Here is a 12,722-nt window from a genome sequence, read left to right as displayed (position 1 = left end):
TCGGATCCAGCGGAATTTATGCCCTCCTAAGCCAGGTTAGCGTGGCAAGTCCCTGCGAAATACCTGAGAAACGAACCGCATTACTCCTAAGGTTTCGGGCCCCCCCCAGGTAAATCCTTTTTCTTTCTTTTTTCTTTCTCAGACCCCCCCTCCCCCGCCCCTCCAGAGGCCATCGCGTTCGATTTTGCTGCCCAGAGCTGCCTCGGAGCATCCTCCGGGTAAGGATCCGGGTGCCACAGCCTGGGAGGAGGAAGAGGCAGGCGAGGCAGGTCCAGCTTGACAGAGGGTAAACCGAGGCCCGAGGAGGGAAGGGTGTCAGCGGGGGGGGGGGGGGAAGGGGGCACCTAAGGGAGTAAGACACGCAGCGAGGAGAAGCAGGGGGAGGGGTGCGTGTGTGGGGGGGGGAGGGAACGCAATCCTCCTTGGGGGTGCTCAAAGGGAAAAGGAGGCTGGGGGAAGCGCCCGAGACGATCGGCGGGGTGGGGGTGGGTGAAGAGAAGGGCCGCCCCCCCCTGCTCACCTGAAAAAGTCGTTCTTGCAGTAGAGCTTGCCTTCCCGCGAGAAGCATTTCTCGGTGAGGTTACATTTGCACTCGCAACATTGCACACACTTGATGTGCCAGGCCCGGTCGAGGACGTTGAGCAAGAAGCGGTCCAGGATGGGTCGCTCACACCCGGCGCAATGCACCATCATCGCCGCGGCCGGACAGGGGGGGTGGTGGTGGCCGCGCCGCCCAGCCGCTCCGTTGCGCTGCGCTGCGCCGCCCGCCTCCTCCTCCTCCTCCTCCTCCTCCTCCTCTCCTTCTCCCTCTGGGCGCGCTCGGGTTGCGCGGCTTGGCCCCTCCGGTTCCCGGGCGCTGGCCTGGGCCTGGGCGGGCTTCCCGGGGGGCTTCAGCGCGGCATAGCGGGCCGGGCGTCCCCCGGGGCGGCGGGGCTGGGAGGCGGCTTGCAAGGCCTGGGCGCGGCGGTGGTCCTGGGCCGGTGCCCTCCTCCTTGGACGGCGCGCCGCTGGCTGGCCGGGACTCGCTGCCACTTTTGCGCTGCTCCCATCGCCCAGCTTTGTCTTCGGGCTTTAGTAATTCGCGCACCCTTATTCAGATTTGGTGACGTGGGGCGCCACGTCGGGCGGGCGGCGGCCAATGGCGAGCCGGTGGCCATGGCAACCTCTTAATTTATAGCATATCTAAATTGGCTCCAGCCCGGCGCTTGGCACAGAGGGGCAAAAAAAAAGGAGGCAGCTCTATTATTGTGGAAGGCCGAGATTCGCACCTGACGCGCCGAGGCCGTCCGTGAGTAGCTGAGCCTGCCGACCTGGGCGCGCTGGCGGGGCCGGGCGGGGCGCAGCTGGGTTGGGCCGGGACAAGGCGGGTGGGAAGGTGGGAAGGTGGGCTCGGGGGGGGCGCCTCTTCTTTCCCCCCCCCAGAGGCACTCCTGCCCTTTCCGCCCAAGAAGCTCCCAAAGCATCAGGTGGAGACGGAGCCAGCGGCGCTCTCCCACGCCTCCCCCGTCGTTGCTCGCCTGGGAGAGACCCCAGCTCGGAGACACCCCCCCCCCCCGCAGCCTTGGAAACTTTGCCCGGCTTCCCCCTGGCCGCCGGCCTGCTTGGTGTGCCTTCAGTGTGGGCGGGAATGCGGCGTGGAGAAAGGAACGGGCTGGGATTTGGGTAATCCCTTGAACTGACGCTCACCTCCCCCACCCCCCCAAGACGCGATTTCCCTCCGCTCTTCTCTTCTTTCCTCACAGTCACCTGTGATTTCTCTAATGCCCGACCTCGGGAATGACAAGGCGGGGGTCGGGGTGGTGGTGGTGGATGGGAACGGAGGTGTGCCAAAAGTAAGGAAGAGTTGAAAGAAAGAAAAGGAAAAGGAAAAGGAAAAAGGAAAGAAAGAAAGAAAGAAAGAAAGAAAGAAAGAAAGAAAGAAAGAAAGAAAGAAAGAAAGAAAAGTAAAAGTAAAAAAGAAAGAAATGGAAAGAAAGAGAGGGAAGGAAGGAAATAGGGAAGGAAGGAAAAAGAAAAAAGAGAAAGAATGAAAGAAAGAAAGAAAGAAAGAAAGAAAAGTAAAAGTAAAAGTAAAAAAGAAAGAAATGGAAAGAAAGAGAGGGAAGGAAGGGAGGGAAGGAAGGAAATAGGGAAGGAAGGAAAAAGAAAAAAGAGAAAGAAAGAGAAAGAAAGAAAGAAAGAAAGAAAGAAAGAAAAGTAAAAGTAAAAGTAAAAGTAAGAGTAAGAAAGAAAGAAAGGGAAAGAAAGAGGGAAGGAAGGGAGGGAAGGAAGGAAGGAAAAAGAAAAAAGAGAAAGAAAGAAAGAAAGAGAAAAGAAAGAAAGAGAAAAGGAAGGAAGGAAAGAGGGAAGGAGGAAAGTAAAAGAGAAAGAAAGAAAGAAAGAAAGAAAGAAAGAAAGAAAGAAAGAAAGAAAGCAAACATTGGACGTCAGAGCGAACCGGATGCCCTTAAAACCTTTCAGAACATTTCCGAACAAAAAAAAAGCCCACGTACCCGTCAATTTAATGGGGTGGGGGGAGGAGGAAAAAGGGTGTTGTTTTCTAGCGAGTGGTGTTCATTCGTGTCTCCGTTCGCCCGCGGGAGCCTTACCAATTCTATACCAATTCTCTATGAAACCGACTACAGGAATATTCGAGTCGTGAGAGCGGAACGCAAGGACGAAATGACGGGCCAGGTCGAGGACCAAGAGGCTCTCATTCGCCGGCTCTCCCGCATTCTCCCTTGACACCCCACTTCACCCCAGGGCTTGCCGCCCCTTGCCGCCTTGGAGACGCCCCCCCCCCCGCCTGCTTACCCCCCCCCCCGAAGTATAAAAAATGGTCCCCCGGTGCAACGCGCGCAATGCCTCTCAACCTTGGCCAGATGCTCTCCCATTTTCCAGTTGCTGCCGGAATTTGCTAGCCCGGATTGCGTTTCTCTCCCCACCTCCCACCACCCCTGTCCCGTGGCCGGGGGGGGGGAGGCCGTGGGAGTGGCGGGGAGGGGGAGACCTCGACGCAGGGACTGGGAATTTGGGCTCGTGCGGGCGGTTGCCTAGGAATTTTGGGAAGAGAGTTTGGTATTTCCCCCCACCCACCCACCCTTCCTGCCTTTGTCATGCGAGGTGCGGGGAGGGGGGGGGGAAACAGGAGAGATTAACTTATAAGGTTCTCTCTCTCTCCTTTCTTTCTTTTTCCGTCCTCCCCCCCCCTTCCCCCGCTGGCAGAAGTGGGAGGGTTGGTTCTCCGAAAAACCGCCGGGAAGTGAGTAACATAGTCCTTATTGAGTCCGACAATGTAGAGGACTATGTCCTCCCCGCCTCCTCCTATTTGTAGGACAACATTGGAAGTGTGTGTGTGGGGGGGGGCGGCGGGCAGAAGGCGTGCTGAGAAAGCCCCACGGGTTCCTTTCCCCTCCCTCGGTGGACTTCTTGGAAAGGGAAGGAAAGAAGGGAAAAGTTAGGAATTTAGAGAAAGAAAATACACCCCCTGCGCGCGCGCGCACACACACACACACACACAAACACACACACAAACCCGCCCCCCCTCCCCAGTGAAATGAAACGAAATAAAAGTCAAAGGTCTTTGTTTGCCTACAGTGGCCAGGTTTTTCCCCTGGCGTAATCTGGATTTAGTAACCCTCTTCCGTTCTTTTAAATAAGAGCCACTGGTAAATTGGAAGAGCCCCTTTTAAATAATGACTTCCCCCCCCCCCGCGATTTTTAGATTAAGTCGGAACAAAGGAAAAGGAAAGGAAAGGAAAAGGAAAGGTAGAAAGGAGGGAGGGAGGGAAGGGAGGAAGGGGAAGGGAGGAAGGGAGGAAGAAAGAGAGAAAGGAAAAAAGAAAGGCGAGGGAGGGATATTTTTCCCAGACTTTGGTTCAGGTGGAATAAGAAGGGAGGGCCCTGGAAGGAAAAGGCAACCGCCCCCCCCCCCTCCCTAAGTGTGAGGTGTGAGCTGTCCGTGATGGAAGCATAATTGGTTGGAAACAAAAGACTGGGGGGGCGCAAGGGGGGGTATGCAAACCCAAGAGAAGCTGAGCGCTGTGTGAGCGGCCTGGGCGACCCTTCTGTATTTGGCCAAACCAGTTTGGAGAGACACAAACCAGTCTGTTCTGACAGAGGACTCCTCTTCTCCTCCTCCTTTCCCTTCCTTCCTTCCTTCCTTCTTCCCTTTTTCTTCCTCTCTTTTCTCTTTCTTTCCTCCCCTCCTTCCTCCCCTCTTTTCTGTTCTCCCTCCCTCCCATCCTCTCCCTCTCTCTCTCTCTCTGCCCAATTTCAAATCATACTTCCAAAAGGTCATTCCAGCTTTCGCCAATCGCGGGTATATAAAATTCACCAGCCCCCCCCCAAAAAAAAAACCAACACAAAAAAATCTTTTCCCCTCCCACCCCCACCCCCGTGCCATCTTTGACATCAAAACAAAACGCTTCACTTTGGTCAATGAAATTGAGAAAGAGAAGTCTATTTTTAAGCCACTGCTTCCCCCCCCCAAGCACCCCCTCTCCAAGATAGGCATATGACCAGTCCTTCTGCTAAAAAAGGAAAACCATTTCTTCAAGAAAAGACAACCCAGCATCCACTCTGCATGTACACCAATGATATTTTATTTTATTTTATTTTTTAAATTTTCTTCTCTTCTTTCTTTCTTTCTTTCTTTCTTTCTTTCTTTCTTTCTTTCTTTCTTTCTTTTTCTTTCTTTCTTTCTTTCTTTATTTATTTATTTATTTATTTATTTCTTTCTTTCTTTTCTTTCTTTCTCTTTCCTAATATACCGTTGATATATTTATTCTGATCAAATCCATACAAAACAGGTTCGGCTCACCGGCTTGGGATGACGCCTTGAACGGATTGGAACCCTTCCCTTTTCTCTGGAGCGACTCCTCATTTAGTTCCGGATCCCCTTCTCCTCCCAAGAATTTCAGGTCCGAGCCATCAAAAGAAATTCCCAAGGGAATATCTTTCGCTGTGAGAAGCCGCTGCTGAGCCAAAAAGTTCGCCTGGGGAAGAAATTACGGCCAAATGCGGTTTTGTTTCTTTCCCCCGGCTCTTTATTTCCCGCGGCGTGGCAGATGAGTCGGAAAGAAAGAAAGAAAGAAAGAAAGAAAGAAAGAAAGAAAGAAAGAAAGAAAGAAAGAAAGAAAGAAAGAAAGAAAGAAAGAAAGAAAGAAAGAAAGAAAGAAAGAAAGAAAGAAAGAAAGAAAGAAAGACTCGCCCGCAGACTTCTTTTTGAAGAAACGAGGCTTCTCACTGTTCTCTTCGCTTCTCTTCTACACGCGAGGCGCTCTTCTTAAAACCCTTGCCTTCTCGTGCACGTGTGTACGCATCGAAGAAGCAGCCGATTCTTGCCGAGATTTCGCCTGCTGGTTTTCTATCCCTCCAGGCAGATTATAGAGCCGCGCTCCCACTCCCGCAAGCCGGCAACGGGGCCCCGAAATCAAAGGAGAAAACTCGTTTCGGGGCTGTACGAAACGAGCCTTCACTTTCCTCTCCCTCGCCGCCTCCCCCCCCCCGCCGCCCCCGCAAGCAGCGCCAGTTTGGAAAGACGCTGCTCTGGGACCCTTGGCTACGGGGCCAGGCTGGCGTTGGGGGAGGGGGAAAAAAACGGGCGGAAGGGAAGATCAATAATTCGAGCGGACCCCGCTTTGGATACGTGTTGGCAGCTCGGAGCGTTTCGTTTGGAAACGTTGGCGCCCGTTTGAAGCCGGGCGTTTATGCGCGCGCCGGAGTGTTTTCCCCGGTGGTCGCCAAAAAGGGAGGGGAAGGGGCAACGGGAAGCGTCCTTCGACACATCGTTTACACTACCTCCTCCCCCAATCAGGTTTATTTGGAAATCGGTCCTAGGGATCTGGCTTCCTCAATCAGCCCCGGGAGTTAAAATAGTCTTTCCTCCGCCGGCGTTTTAAGCAATTTTTTTTTTAAATCTTTCCTTCCTTCCTTCAGAACCATTTTTGACCCCTGGCAAGGAACCCACCCCTCACTTAATCAGGAGACGATTCCCCCTCCCCTCCCCGCGCCCACCCCAGGATGGTTTTCTGGACAACCCCCCCCCCCCCGCTTGACTTTAAAAGTTTAGATCAGGAGCGAAACCCCGTTGTAGATGGTGAGGACGAATATTGTCCAGATTCGATACGCGTTGCATTTCTATAGCTGAAAATGCTTTTTTGGGGGGGGGTATCTGTTACACTTTTACACGCACTTTTACACCCAGGGAAGAACGGGAAGGGCAGAGGGGAAAGCGAATAGAAAAAGAAAGGGGGGAAGGAGGTAGGCAGGAAAGAAGGAAGGAAGGAAGGAAGGAAGGAAGGAAGGAAGGAAGGAAGGAAGGAAGGAAGGAAGGAGTGCAAAAGGGAGAGAGAGGAAGAGAAGGAAGGGAAGGAAGGGAAGGAGGGAGGGAGGGAAAGAGGAAGAAATGTAAAAGGGAGAGAGAGTAATAAAAAAGAAGGGACAGAGAAAGGAGAGAGAAAAAGGGGAAGGAAGGAAGGAAATAAAGGAGGGAGGGAGATTGGTAGGAAGGAAGGAGTGTAGGAGAGACAAAGAGGGGGAGCGAAAGAAACAAAATCAAGAAAGAAGGGAGGGAAAGGAGGAACAGAAATTAGAAAGAAGGAAAGGAAAGGATGGGCAGAAGAAGCGGGAATAAGAAAGGCGAAAAATAGAAAAGGCGATTAGGCAAAAAAAAAAAAAGCAAATAGGGAGGGGGGAAAGGAAAGATACAGAGGGGAAAAAAGAGGAAAAAATAAAGGGGGGGGGAGAGAACAGGTGAGAAAGAAGAGCGCAAAGTAAGCAAAAGGGAGAAAGGAAGAGGGTGAAACACCCCCCCCCCCGAGTCTTTCGGCCACCATTTTTCCAGCCCATCGCACGCTGGCCGCCTTTCGCCCCTTCCACCCCCCCCCCAGCGCCTCCTACCCACAAACCTTGGCTCTTCCTCCGTCGCCCCCTCCCCCGCCAAAGACACGCCGGGGTCCCAAGCGCGGCGGAGCAACCGGTCCTGTGGAAACAGCCTCCGCCTCCCCCTCGCCTGCTCCGAGCTCCGCGGGTGACGGCGCGCCGTCCGTGGAATTCTACCACGCGATGTTGTTGTTGTTTTTTTAAAAAAACAAACAAAAAGTAAATATTAAAAAGAAAAATCAAACGAAACTCCAAAGGCTCCTGAGCAGCCTAAGACTGTGTGTGTGTGTGGGGGGGGGGAAGCGTGTGTGTGGGTGTGTGGGGGGGGGGAAAGAGACGAGAATGGATCCCGCTCGGTAGAGGAAAGGGGTCTCCAGGTTCGTGGGGGGGGGCGGGGGGGGGGCGCCAGGCGGCCGGGAGATCGGGACGCAAAGAAGGAGGCATCTGTTTTCAATCAGTTGAGCCGGGACGAAAAGCGCGAGGCTGCGCTGGGGGCGGGGTGGGGGGGTGGGGGGGGTGGTTTATTCCCTCCGGACTTTTCTAATGAACGACCTCCGATCTGTTCCGAGTCCAAATTATTATTATTTTTTACCCCACCCCACCCCTCCCCTCCTCCCAACCTTCACGGCTTCGGAGTTGCTTTTGTAAAAGCCCCCCCCCCTCCAAAAAAAGTCTCCAAATTAAAATCCCAGGGATTGGGGCGGAAGGTGGGGGGCGGGGTGGGGGGGAAAGTAGAAACAGAAGATGGGGAGGGGTCGTCGCGGTGCTGGGAGGCTTTAAAACATAATCCAACCCCAGTCAGGGGAAAAAAAGGAGCCGGGCTGAGGTCCCGGATCCGTGGATTTAGAATGATCGTCGCTGGCTTTTTTGGGGGGGTGGGTGGGTGGTGGGCTTGGGGGGGGATGGCTACGAATAGGACCCGCCGAGGCTCTTCCGGAGGGAGGGCTCGAACTCGCGGAGCGCAGAGATGCTGCAGTTTGCTTCGGGATTCGATCCCGGGAGCGCCTTAGGGAGACTTTGATTTATAGGCCGCCTGGTGCTCCTCTAGGTAGGAGAACAGGCGGCGGTGTGAAACACCCCCCACCCCACCCCGAGTTTGTGTCTCTCCCTGTGCGCACGCGCCCGTCGAACGGAGGGGTCACAGTCTCTCGGATTACACACACACGGGCACGCACACACATGCTATCCTGTCCTGTCCTATCCTGATCTGTATTCTATTCTATTCTAAATCTATTCTATTCTAAATTCTATTCTATTCTATTCTATTCTATTCTATTCTATTCTATTCTATTCTATTCTATTCTATATTCTATTCTATTCTATTTTCTAAATTCTATTCTATTCTATTCTATTCTATTCTATTCTATTCTATTCTATTCTATTCTTCTATATTCTATTCTATTCTATTCTCTAAATTCTATTCTATTCTATTCTATTCTATTCTATTCTATTCTATTCTATTATTTTCTATTTTCTAAATTCTATTCTATTCTATTCTATTCTTCTATATTCTATTCTATTCTATTCTATTCTATTCTATTTTCTAAATTCTATTCTATTATTCTATTCTATTCTATATTCTGCTCTGCTCTGCTCTGCTCTACTCTACTCTAAACATCTATCTATATGTCTGTCTATGCATCTATTCCATTACCTCTCTTTCTCTTCCTTTATCTATCATCTATCTGCCTATCTATCTGTCTGTCTAGCTATCTAGCTATCCAGCTATTATCTCATCCCATCCCTCCGTCTGTCCATCCATCCATCCATTCTCTCTCCTCTTTCTCTTTCCTCCCTCCCTCCCTCCCTCTCCCTTCCTCTCTCCCTCTCTCCATCTATCACCTTAGCGATTTTAGTTCGCACAAACACACATTCACACAGCGGCTGCCTCCACGTGCAGACTAATTTTGGGGACTCAAGTCCTAACTAACCGCATTCTAGCCCCCCTAGGCACTAAGCCTCCCTTACCCCCCTATATCCCCCCCTCCCCCGTTCTTCCAAACCCAACAACTAGTAACCGGTGGTTGACACCAGTTATATCCTTCGCCTCTTGGGCTTCGTGCGTGTCTGGATAGCGCTTGCACCGACCATGTTTGTGAAGCCAAAAAAAAAAGAAAGAAAAAAAGAAAAAAAAGTCACTCTCGGTGTGGATTTGGAGGGCGGAGGGGGGGGGAGGGCAGGCAACCCAAGAAAAGGTGGAGAAGGGAATACATGATTAAGTTCTTTTTGCGTTTCCTCATTAAAAGCTCTTTTGTGGGGCCGTGGCGGCGGCGGGGGGGGGGGGCTGATAAGAGAAGATAGAGAGGGATTTTATTTTTTTTCTTCTTCTTTTTTTTAAACATTAAACAAGCGCACCAAACCCAGCACGGTTCCTTCAGCCGGGCTTGGGGAGCTCCTTCTAAAGCGGCCTAGGTTACAAAATTGTAAATTTAAATTGCGCGTCGGATTCATTACCGCCTCCCTTTCATTTCAGTCAGCCGTGAAAATCGTACAGCTCTACTACTGAGAAAGTGTTTTGTCGCAAAGAGCAGCGGCCTAATCACGCGCTGCCCGCCCCCTCCCCAAGTTTCCCTCTCCCTCCCTCCCTCCCTCTGTCTGCCTTTCTCATCCAGACAAAAGTGTAATTATTTTGTTTTGGGTGTAAATATAACCAAGGGTACAAAAAGTCCAGAGCGAAGTCTTGAATTCATTACAGGGCGTTTCAAGAGGGGTCTCTGTTCGAAAATAACGAGTGAATGAATGAATGGAAGGAAGGAAGGAAGGAAGGAAGGAAGGAAGGAAGGAAGGAAGGAAGGAAGGAAAGAAGAAAGGGGGAGCTGCAAAACATCACGATCCCTGTTATTGGGTAGAGGGAGGGAAGGAAGGAAGGAAGGAAGGAAGGAAGGAAGGAAGGAAGAAGAGAAGAAAGGGGGAGCTGCAAAACATCACGATCCCTGTTATTGGGTAGAGGGAGGGAAGGAAGGAAGGAAGGAAGGAAGGAAGGAAGGAAGGAAGGAAGGAAGGAAGGAAGGAGAGAAGAAAGGGGGAGCTGCAAAACATCACGATCCCTGTTATTGGGTAAAGGGAGGGAGGGAAGGAAGGAAGGAAGGAAGGAAGGAAGGAAGGAAGGAAGGAAGGAAGGAAGGAAAGAAGGAAGGACTTTTTTGAAAAGCAAAGCTACATCGCATCCGAATATTTAATTTCTGGAAGCAGTGAAGAAAAAGAAATCCCTTCTCCAATGGTGGGACGCAATCTTTTGGCGCAGCCCGCCGGAAAAAGGTTGCGGGTGCCTTCCCAAAAACACGCGTGGTTTTTTCTTTTAGTTTCTTTGTTTTGATCCTGTTACGGTTCCCGTCCCCCTAAAGATTATAAAGATTATTCTTGGAATGAATGAAAACCAGCCCCAGCTCTCTCGTTTTCCGAATCGAGGCAAGACGAGTCCCCTCGCCCCCCCTTTCGCAAGCCCCCCCCCCGCCCCCACCGTACCGTAGGCGCGACGCCAAGGCCGCCTTTTCAATTGCAAAGAAGGGGCGTTTGCTAAATCGGGTGGCTGACAAATAGCGTGTTCTCCCACTCCTGTCTCGTCCGCGTGGTCCCCATCAGTCTCCAGGAGTTGCTTCGCAGGTACCTCTCCATCACCCTGAGGCCAGCAAAGCCAAATAGCTGAAACAAATAATGGGAATGACTTGACAGGTGCGTGTGTATGTGCCTACGCGCAAACAACAGGCACACATCTTAAAGTTTCCAACTTTTACAGAAGTTTCGCAGCACCCAAAGAGTGCCTTTTGTTATTCTTATTTTCAAATCCTTTCATATTTTTCCATGTTTTTTCTTGGAGCGGAATGGTCCTTACCTTCCAAGCTTCCAGCGACTTATATTTGGGCCAGGAAACGCCTGCCTTCACACGTTCAATTGCCAGCAGGCAAACTTAGAACGCCCGTACCTGCATCTCAGCCGGTGAACAAGCAAAGGGAGTCAGAAAAGCAAAATGCCATGAAACAAGACAGGAAAATAACAACAACAACAACAACAACAACAACAACAACAACAACAACAACATTTGACAGATGTCTTAGGCATTTCAGGAAGAAAAGCAGGGATTTTGATTTCCTGTACGGTGAAAGAAAGAAAGAAAGAAAGAAAGAAAGAAAAAGAAAGAAAGAAAGAAAGAAAGAAAGAAAGAAAGAAAGAAGAGAAAGAAAGAAAGAAAGAAAGAAAGAGGGAGGAGAAAGGAAGAGAGAAAGAGAAAAGAAGGAAGAAAGGAAAGAAAGGAATGAAGAAAAAGAAAGAGAGAGAGGAGAAAGGAAGAGAGAAAGAGAAAAGTAAGGAAGGAAAGAAAGAAAGGAATGAAGAAAAAGAAAGAAAGAAAGAAAGGGAGGAGAAAGGAAGAGAGAAAGAGAAAAGAAAGAAGGAAGAAAGGAAAGAAAGGAGGAATGAAGAAAAAGAGAGAGAGGAGAAAGGAAGAGAGAAAGAGAAAAGAAGGAAGGAAGGAAAGAAAGGAGGAATGGAGAAAATGAAGGAAGAAAGAAAGAAAGATAAAGAAAGAAAGAAAGAGAGAGAGAGAGAGAGAGAGAGAGAAAGAAAGAAAGAAAGAAAGAGGTTTCTGAAGTCTTTCCCTTCTATGCAAAGCATTTAGCCTTAGGCTGTTTTTCAAAATCTACCTTCCGCACTGAGAAATTTCCCACGGGCGCAATCTCATCTTCTAACTAATCGTGGGAGTGAAGGTTGGGGGGGGGAGCGGGGGCACGGTCCAGAAAAGAAGTGGTGGGTTGCCCCGCCGGTTCTCGTCTCAGTTTGGGAGGAACACCCCCCCCCCGTGTCCAATTGCCTGAGCCGGGTCGGAGTCAGAGTCTCACCCCCACCTTCTTTCGACACCCCCTCCTCCCTACAATCCGAGACTGCGGGGTCTCCCCTTGAGCTGGCCGAAAAGGGAGGGGGCCGCGTGGGTGGGGTGAAGAAACCCTGCTAATTAATAGAGTCATTAAAGAGGCCAAAACAAATAAAACAGGTTGGAGGGCAAGGAAGGGCGAAGGGCGCCCAGGAAGGAGTCAGCACTTCTCTTTTCGGACTTCCATCCACCCCCTTTCTCAAATCTTCCTTTCCTTTCCTTTCCTCTTTCCTTTCCTTCCTCCTTCCTTCCTTCCTTCCTTCCTTCCTTCCTTCCTTCCTTCCTTCTCTCCCTCCCTCCTTCCCCTTTCTTTCAGCTTCATAAACCTTCCACCACCAGCTTGGAGGACAAGGAATAAGAGGGATAGAGTGGAGGGGAAAAAAAAAAGAAATCTCAGGCCGGGCCACAGATTCCTGCACCAGGAGCCAGTGTCCCAATGGGAAACCTCGGAGGCGGCTGGAGGCCTTAAAATAATAATAATAATAATAATTGAATAAATCTTTAGAGCCTCCCCTCCCCCTTTGGATTGGCAGTTTGGGATAGGCTTCGAATCTGGCCTGCCTTCGGAAGGCGGGTGGTCAAGGGGGCTTCTGCCCAAATCCTCCCCACATCCTGAGCTGTAGCTGTATGTGGGAATCCTCTGATTGGGAGACCAGGAAGGATTTTAGGCTGTGAACTTTCCAAACAGAAGGGCAGGTGTGTGTGTGTGTGTGTGTGTGTGTGTGTTGGGTGCCCTTTTGAAGGCTTCCTGTGTGAGGATCCCTCTGTATAACAGAAATTAAGAGGGAGGGAGGGACGGAGGGAGGAAGGAAGGAAGGAAGGATGGTTGGATTTGATTGACTCTAGTCCAGAAGTTCTGATGAAGGGAAAGGAACCTCAAAGTTTAGGCAAAATCTCCTTCAAAAACAACTCAAGTTTTGGTAGATACACTGGACGCATCTATGACATTTCACTGGGGATGATCTGGACGTAGTTTGCTTTTGTCAATCTG

The sequence above is a fragment of the Vipera berus genome, assembly GCF_964194415.1.
Source record: "Vipera berus genome assembly, chromosome: 14".
NCBI lineage: Eukaryota > Metazoa > Chordata > Lepidosauria > Squamata > Viperidae > Vipera > Vipera berus.
The sequence above is the reverse complement of the archived record's forward strand: the minus strand, read 5'-3'. Positions refer to the sequence as shown.